The sequence below is a fragment of the Bombyx mori genome, chromosome 11 (genome assembly GCF_030269925.1).
Source record: "Bombyx mori chromosome 11, ASM3026992v2".
NCBI lineage: Eukaryota > Metazoa > Arthropoda > Insecta > Lepidoptera > Bombycidae > Bombyx > Bombyx mori.
In genome coordinates this window covers 18,823,371-18,831,833 of record NC_085117.1, presented here as the reverse complement: position 1 = coordinate 18,831,833, position 8,463 = coordinate 18,823,371, and positions in this window count along the sequence as shown.

Below are 8,463 nucleotides of genomic sequence, written 5' to 3'. Positions count from 1 at the left end.
GGTAAGCGGTGACCAATGCTCAAATAGATCAAAAGCGACAGAAGTACAGTTGCGGCAGCTGCCTACATATTAGGAAATTATTTAAAAATGAGCATCTGTGTTTCTTAAGTTCGAATACGTACATTCTTTTACAATTATTAAATTACGTCAATCTCGAAGCATGGGATCAAAGTCTCCAAAGATATTTGATGGCTTTTCGGTTTCCGAAAATGAAATCATTGGTTCGCTGCAGAATTTTCAACGACGCAAATTCCGAATGAAATTCCGTATTAAATCAGTTTCGAAGATTAAAAATTATGAATTTACAAATTTACAGTTTTATTTTTTTCATTTTTATTAAAAAATATATATAATTGATACGTCAAGAGCAGAAAGCGAGAGATAATATCCGAGGATGCATCTCAGGATTGGACCGTGTAAATGCCGAGACGCGGCTTACAAAGAGTGTTTCTTAATTCGCTGTGATGTTCTTTGTATGGAGAGTCCTTTGATCTCTTAATGCAGATTGTAGGTTAGCCCACATTTCGTTTTCATAATTTTAATTATCCAACAAACAAAATGAATAATGCATTATTTTTGTGTCATATTTGAATTCACATTTTTTTTTAAAGAATCGAAATTTTCATGTATTTGCCGCCATCTTCGTTGAGGCTTGAGTTCGAATATACACTTATATTGTACATTACACATAATAGGCACTTTCTTTTGTAAATGTAATTTGTAATATCATTCACATTCACATTCCACCAAGTTAAAAAATTTGAACGGTCGATTGAATATAAATTAATAAAATTCTCATTTCATTCCTTCATAACCTTAACCTGACATCTTGCCTATCAATAATAAGCAATTTATAGTTTATATTTTAATTAGATCAAAACGATCATCAGCCATTCACTGTTTTCGTGAAATTTTTACGATTAATATTTAAATGAATATATAAAGTTTGTAATAATCATTGTAAAATGTTCTATTCTATTAAACTAAACATGAACTGAAACGCTCGATAGCATATCCGCATGTGATTGTCGCGTCTGTGATATAGCTTCTACGTCACAAGCAGCAATGAAGTCATTCAGCAGAGACGCTTGCAAATTCGACGCGATGTTTTTTTATATGGATTTTTTTTAAGGTAGGCAGCGGCTTGTCTCTGCCCCTGGCATTGCTGACGTTCATGAGCGACGGTGACCACTTAACATCGGGTGGGCCGTATGCTTGTCTGCCTACAAAGGGAATAAATAAAAAAAAGAGCTGACATCTCCCTTTTGTTGTGTGACAACTACAATAACACCCAAAAGTCGTAGGAAATATATTTTTTGAGAAAAAAAAAACGTTCTCCGTGCTATTATTGTATTGGGATTTTTTGATCAAACGAAACCTCCAGTTCGCGTCAATCGTAAACGCGTTAAAACCACAACGCCCACTGATCAAAAGCGCATTGACTGTTCTATTGGAGATTTGTTCGCATTTCAGTGTTCGCGGCGCGGGCGCACCCACGCTTAAGATCAAACGTTCATATGAACTATTTCTATTTGTATTACTGATATTAATTCATCATCATCATCATCATCATCATCAGTCTATAGCAGTCCACTGCCGGACTCTCCAATTGCACGCCACTGAGCACGACCCTCAGCTTCTCTCGATTTTAATTCACTGCTTCTGAACTGCACTGAAAAATAATTAATTTTTACTTAATTATCTCAGGAGTGTTTATTTCTCTAGCGGGGACTTATTGATAAACGGTAGGTGTTGCATGCGATCAGCCCACCTATGCTGCTACAACCGGTTATTTCTAAAAACATTTTATAAAAATACAATAAAAAAGTCATTTAATTCAGACCATCTTAAGTCCATATGTTGTAAGTAGAGTAATACTTATAACTATGTTAGTAAAATTAAAATTAGCAAAATTATTAAAATTATACAAAATTCTACGTTCTGTTTAAAGATTTTCATGTCTGAAGGGAGACATCGGCGTAAATATATCTGATTCGATCTTAAATCCAGCCCTGACCGGTGGCAGAAGTCAAAGTCACTAATCGCTGCGCTAATATTTGGATAGCTTGTTCAGGCTTCGGTACCGATTGGTTAGATGGCTGTTGTTCCGATGTCACCCACAGACACGTCGACATGGAAAGTGATTTATTCCGGTCGCGCCGACAGAGCTCTGTAGGCGAGGCCTCTCACTGGAACCGCATTGTTTCACATGTGTCCATATTATAATTACTGGAACTCTTTAACCGATCGACACGTCATTATTAAAACGAGATGGAACGATTCGAAGTTTTTTTTTCGCTCTTTACCAAGATACATATCGACTTTACAAAGTAAAATGTTAGTCATATCTTAAACGATGTACGTAATGTCGGAAATTTCAATTATATACAAAAACTGGATCCCACTTCGCTTTGAACGTAGTGTAATAAATGTAAGAAATATACCTATTTACAAAAGTATTCGCACGTCATCTGTCGTAAGTTGACGGACCTACATATGGCTTCATCATATTCAAACATCATATGGGCTTGAAGTGCCAAAAACAAGATTATAAGTCATTAAATGATCATGACCGAAAGCAAACTGTCGATGTAGTCTTCAACTCATAAAAACACTCTAGCGAACATACTCGCAAAATCGTGGCATGCTAAACGTCTGATCTTTTCTTGTAACTAATCTAGTCTGGCACAAACTGATATGATATTAGTACTAGTATCGTGTGGTATCGATATTCGTATCTATGATCTCTAGTAACACCGGACCGTAGCAACTCTGCTTATATCCAGCAATAAAAAATTGTGAATTTTTCTTCTCACTGAGTCGCGTTTCCGTAGATTTTGCGAAGCACTGCTCTTGCTATGGCTAGTGTTACCAACACTTCCGGTTTGAGCCCCGTGAGCTCACCTACACGATAGGCTGAAATAGCCTCACAAAGCTATCTGCATAGGTAGAAAAAAAAAGTGAGATTTCTTTATCATCCACTTACTTTAGAACATATTTAGTGTATTAGAAGTAAATTTAGAAGAGTGATGCTAGTAATATCTTGACCAAATACAGTCAAAATCTGTTATAACGACATCGAAGGGACTGCTCATATTCAGTCGTAAAAACCGATAGTCGTTACAACCGGTGATGTTTAATGTGTATCGTGCAAGTACAAACAAATCGATAGGGAATTATTGGAAAAATATATTTACAAAATACGCGATTTTTCTTCAATATTAATTTGTTTTCTTTTTCTTTGCGACGTTTTGAAAGTTTCACGAATAACTCCACAAAGTTTTGGTGCGCTTTGTGTATATATAAGTAATAAACTAACTGAAGAGATATGAAGAAGCGGTCTTTGACTCTACTGCATGCACGTGTTTTGTTTCTAAGAATTAGAAAAGACCCTACACTAAACTAAATCCTATTGTTTTCTTTCCTGATTTTAATAGCCATTGAAGACAAATGTGGATACCTATTCAAATTGTTTACAATACAGCTTAGCCGGTCGTTGTAACAGATCTAATTCTCCGAAATATTAGTTAAATGTGGTCGTTTTATGAGGTATGTCGTTATAAGCAATGTCGTATAAAGCAATGTTTTTAATAAGGCGGTCATATGGCATTCAGCCGGGACCTTTGTTCTAGGTTGTTATAACCGGCATGTTGTTCTAAACGATGTCGCAGTAAAAGGTTTTGACTGTAATGCTGAAAACTGACGTTCGGAAAATTGTATTCGGTATCGGTAGTTCGGTACGAATATTTTTAGCATTACACGCACACAAATTAAAATCAGCTGACGCGCTGAGGTCAATGTACTCGCGTGACGCTACGAGAGCGTTATACTTTTTCTTTAAATTACGTGTTCACAATTTATGAATTCGCTAAAACGAAAAGTGTGTAAATACTTAGTTATTGTCAAACACACGTTTACTTTGTTATACGAATTTTAATTGACAATATCTATAAGGTATAGTTCAAAGAAAAAGACACGCCCGCTGAGTTTCTTGCCAGTTCTTCTCAGGACGGAGGCCAGTTTTTCTGAATTGGCGGTAGTTCTTTTGACGTTCAAAAAGTATGTACTTTCATTTATGTTGAATTTTTTTTTTTTTATTTGATTTGATTTGATTCAGTTCAGGCATAGTGCTTCAAAGGACTTTTTGAAAACCCAGTCACAGAAGGAAACTTTAAAGTTTATACGTGATTTTCACTGGCTTCGAATTCATATCGCCAAGCTGGTTAGTGGTGAGTGATCGCCGCCGCGCTTGGATATCAGCAATGCCTAGATCACACAACTTACTGAGAATACGCTCGCGCGTTCCACATTGACCTCCAGGAAGCGTTTTAACAAATGGGTGCTCTTCGCGCGTTTTAATAGTTAGCAATGAAATATTTAAAAGAGAATACCATTCATCCGGTCGAAGTCTACAGCACGATGAATGATAAGCAAGAAAGCGATCTATAATTACCAGTACTGACGCATAGACAAGAAACGCGTAAGCATTACCTACTGAATATTGATGTACTTTGATGACGTACTTGTATTGTTGTAATCTATAATTTACATTAACAAATACTTCCATTTTTTGTTGGTGTTAAAGAATTAACTTTGGGTTACGGTTAACAGTCGATTAAATCAGCAAATAGCTTGAGCCGTAGCAGGACTCGCGTAAGCAATGCAAAAAATAATCCTAAATTAATGTAGGAATTGAATTAAATTATAAACACACCTTCCTAATTGTATGTATATCATAGCGAGTATCTTTGGACATTCGGTTGAAGTTGCAAGTCACCGGTGCTCTACGCGGCGCACTGAAGTAACTATGTCGATTTTTGTTACTAAGGAGTCTGGATTGTCCAAATTTGCCTTATTTTGTTTGTTAATGTATGTTTTAGTCTTTTAAGTCTCTTAGAAATAGATGTTTTTCTCAGCCACGTTTGAATTCGTCGTTCTCAGAGTCTACTAGACATTCCGGCGCCTTAGTAAGACGATTGAAGGAAGAGATCGAAATAATTACTTCAGTGCGCCACGTAGGGCACCGGTGACCTACACGGCAGTTAACGTGTTAAACGTCCCACAACCCGTCCGTCCGCGTCCTAAAATAGACCAATTTCTATAGCCATTAATAGCGAACCTTTTTACCGAATGGTCGAGTACCATTTAAAACACATGGGCCACTAATAAATTGTAGCAATCGTTCCCAATGCGTTGACAATACATCGAAAATACGAAACTATAGTCATTGTTTCGTGAGAGCATCGATCTACGCTCAATTAGAATGCCCGATGGACACGCATGATTAAACGAAATATTCCGCATGTATTAGCGGTAAACATGAACTTCGAAACAATGGATGTGGCATTATAGATAAGGTTTGATGTATGAAGATGTTATATGTTAGTTTACGTAACTAGTACGCTATTGCAAGACAAATTCAAATTGGTCTTTACTCGTAATGGCAGTTTTTTTATTGCTTAGATGGGTTGACGAGCTCACAGCCCATCTGGTGTTAAGTGGTTACCGAAGCCCATAGACATCTACGACGTAAATGCGCCACCCACCTTGAGATATAAGTTCTAAGGTCTCAAGTATAGTTACAACGGCTGCCCCATCCTTCAAACCGAAACGCATCAATGCTTCACGGCAGAAATAGGCAGGGTGGTGGTACCTACCAGCGCGGACTCACAAGAGGTCCTACCACCAGTAAATGATGGTGCGTGATCACCATCGATGATTATCATCGGCAAAGCCCAGTGTACAGTCAAGCCGCTACCGTTAAGGACTCTTTTTTATCTTCGTTTAAAGCAGGGTATGTAAGAGCGCTCAAGAATACAATAGAGAGTGGAGTTCATTCCAAAACCGAATGATACTTTGGTAAAAAAACTCTGGTAAGGTACCACGAAATAATGCAGTGGTTCCAGGTATTAGGAATAATTCGACACAATTGAGCGAAGGACCATCACTTTGAAATTAGACTTAATAGTTTCCAAGGACATTTCAAAAAACTCAGTTGTTCAGGCCAATAAAGCCTTGGCTACCTTACCAGCCCGCCCTTTGACCATCTTACTATCGCAGGGAAGATAGCCTACCCGGTTGTGAAGCCTTGTTGGTGATAAGGCCTATTTGGAGCACTTATCTACTCCGTACCACCATCCTCCTATTATCATATTTTTACCGTGAAGCTATCCACCTGATTTATCAAGACGGGTAGCTGCATTTAAGTTGTGTTTTCTACAAACGGATTACGACTACCATCCAACACTAAGGAAGTAATGATTATACATGCCAATAAACGCTAGGTTTGTAAGAACCTAAGCATCAAAACAAAATTTCGTCAGCCGAACACAATTTACAAAAGGCTCTACATTTGGACTGTGAGTAATCAAATGGTATCAGATGAGTTTCCTTATAGCCCCTACCTACTGCGAGACAAAAACATGACGGTTCCAGCAAATCCATACATCAACATAACAAGTTGTATCTATGGGGCATTCACGTGACTCAATGCTTGATCGATGGGAGTGAGTCAAGCTTCCGACGAATAAAGCTCGACAATAATCCACGGGGTCTATCTGCGAATGTTGATTATTTTCCTATTAATGTTTAAGCGTCAAACTAAAATTGAAATATAGGTATTTAATAACTTGGTGGACTGGATCGGCATAATAGACCAAAGTATTTAAATTATTGCATTATCAGCGGTCCTTGACATGCAAAATATTCAAGTTAATCAGATAACTTGAAGTAGAATATTTTTTTATTAGTCCGTTACGTAGACCGAATTTATTATTATTTTAATATAAGCATGTTTTTTTTGGGATGGCAAGGGTGATGGTAGTCCGGAGGCCTTTTCAGCTTCGCCAGGACGGCTGGGTGAAAACAAAGGCTCAGTAAGGAGTGGTGGGATATGATAATTTTCCAAACACTGTCAAAGAAAGAAAAAAAACACAAAAGCAACTGCTTCGTGAATGCATTTAGGTTGGGAATCACGAACGACTAAGAAAATACAGCGAGAAACTCTACGAGTTTATGCTACAAATTAAATGTCACAAGGGACTCCTAGATGAGTACGATGATATGTGCTTTATCTGATGTGGGCGTTAAACTAGTAGCGTCCAACAGTACTACTAACTGTGAATCAGGTGGATACAACAAGAGGCGCCTTGGAGCTCGACGTTGTCTGGTTGCTGCGTGTCTCATCGCTGTCACGAAGCAGCGTTCAGTTGATCCCTTCATGAACTTACAACTGGGTTGCACACCGCGATTCTACACGTACTACGGTGCTCCAAGGACTCAAATTCAAATTCAAAACTAACCTATAAAAGCGATATTGTAAGATTTTACTTGGAGTCTAAAACTTCATTCGTATACGCAATGATCGGAAGGATTCAAGTTTTGTGAAATGTCATTTATTACGAAGTTACTGTTTAGTATGTTGGTTGGATGGAACTTGCCGAAGATCAACGCGGCGCGATGCGATCTGACTTTAGGTGATGACGAAAGTTTCTAAAGCTATCCAAGATGACTCCCAGACTGAATCCCAAATCAAATCTTAATTTTGAATGGTAAAGCATTTTTTAACCCCAAACGTTTCAGTCGCGCCGTTCTCTGTATTTTCCCCGTATAATCCGTCAAAGATATCTCCATCTGATATCTCAAGGTCGTATTTTATGTTTTTCTGTCTATAAGCTACAGCGTCTGTTTTGTGACTTTTCTGTTCGGTCACCAATGACCTTTTTTTTTTATTACTAGATGAGTGGACGAGCTCACAGCCCACAGTTAAGTGGTTACTGGAGCCCATAGACATTTACGACGTAAATGCGTCACCCACCTTGAGATATAAGTTCTAAGGTCTCAAGTATAGTTACAACGGCTGCCCCACCCTTCAAACCGAAACGCATTACTGCTTCACGGCAGAAATAGGCGGGGTGGCGGTACCCACCCGCGTGGACTCACAAGAGGTCCTACCACCAGTAAAGCTTTATACCTCGCTTATTCAAATTAGTATTAAACTCTTATTACCAGCAAAATAAGATCGGATATTACATCTGGCGAAACCGTTGACGAATGAAATGGAAACATTCACCTCGATCAGCCAAACAGTTCGAATTACACGACCGAAACAAAACAGTGCATTTAGAAGAGTTTTTAAAATAAATGTCGCGAGAGCTTTCGTTGTATTTGGGGCGAGTCGAGCCGGTCACCGAACTCCGGAATGCACCGACATTCCACAACCATGGATATTGATTACCATACGCAACTGAACTGCGATAACGTGCCAGTTTTAAAGTCCATTCAATATGGGTAATTAAACATCACACACACACACGTTTTTTGTATTAGTTTTACAGATTGCACATTTAGGGCTCCGTGTTGGGTTTCATATATTTCATCAACTAGCTTTTGTCCGCGACTCCGTCCGCGCGGAATAGTTACTTTGGCATAACGCTAAATTGTACCCCCCACTCCATTTACGTG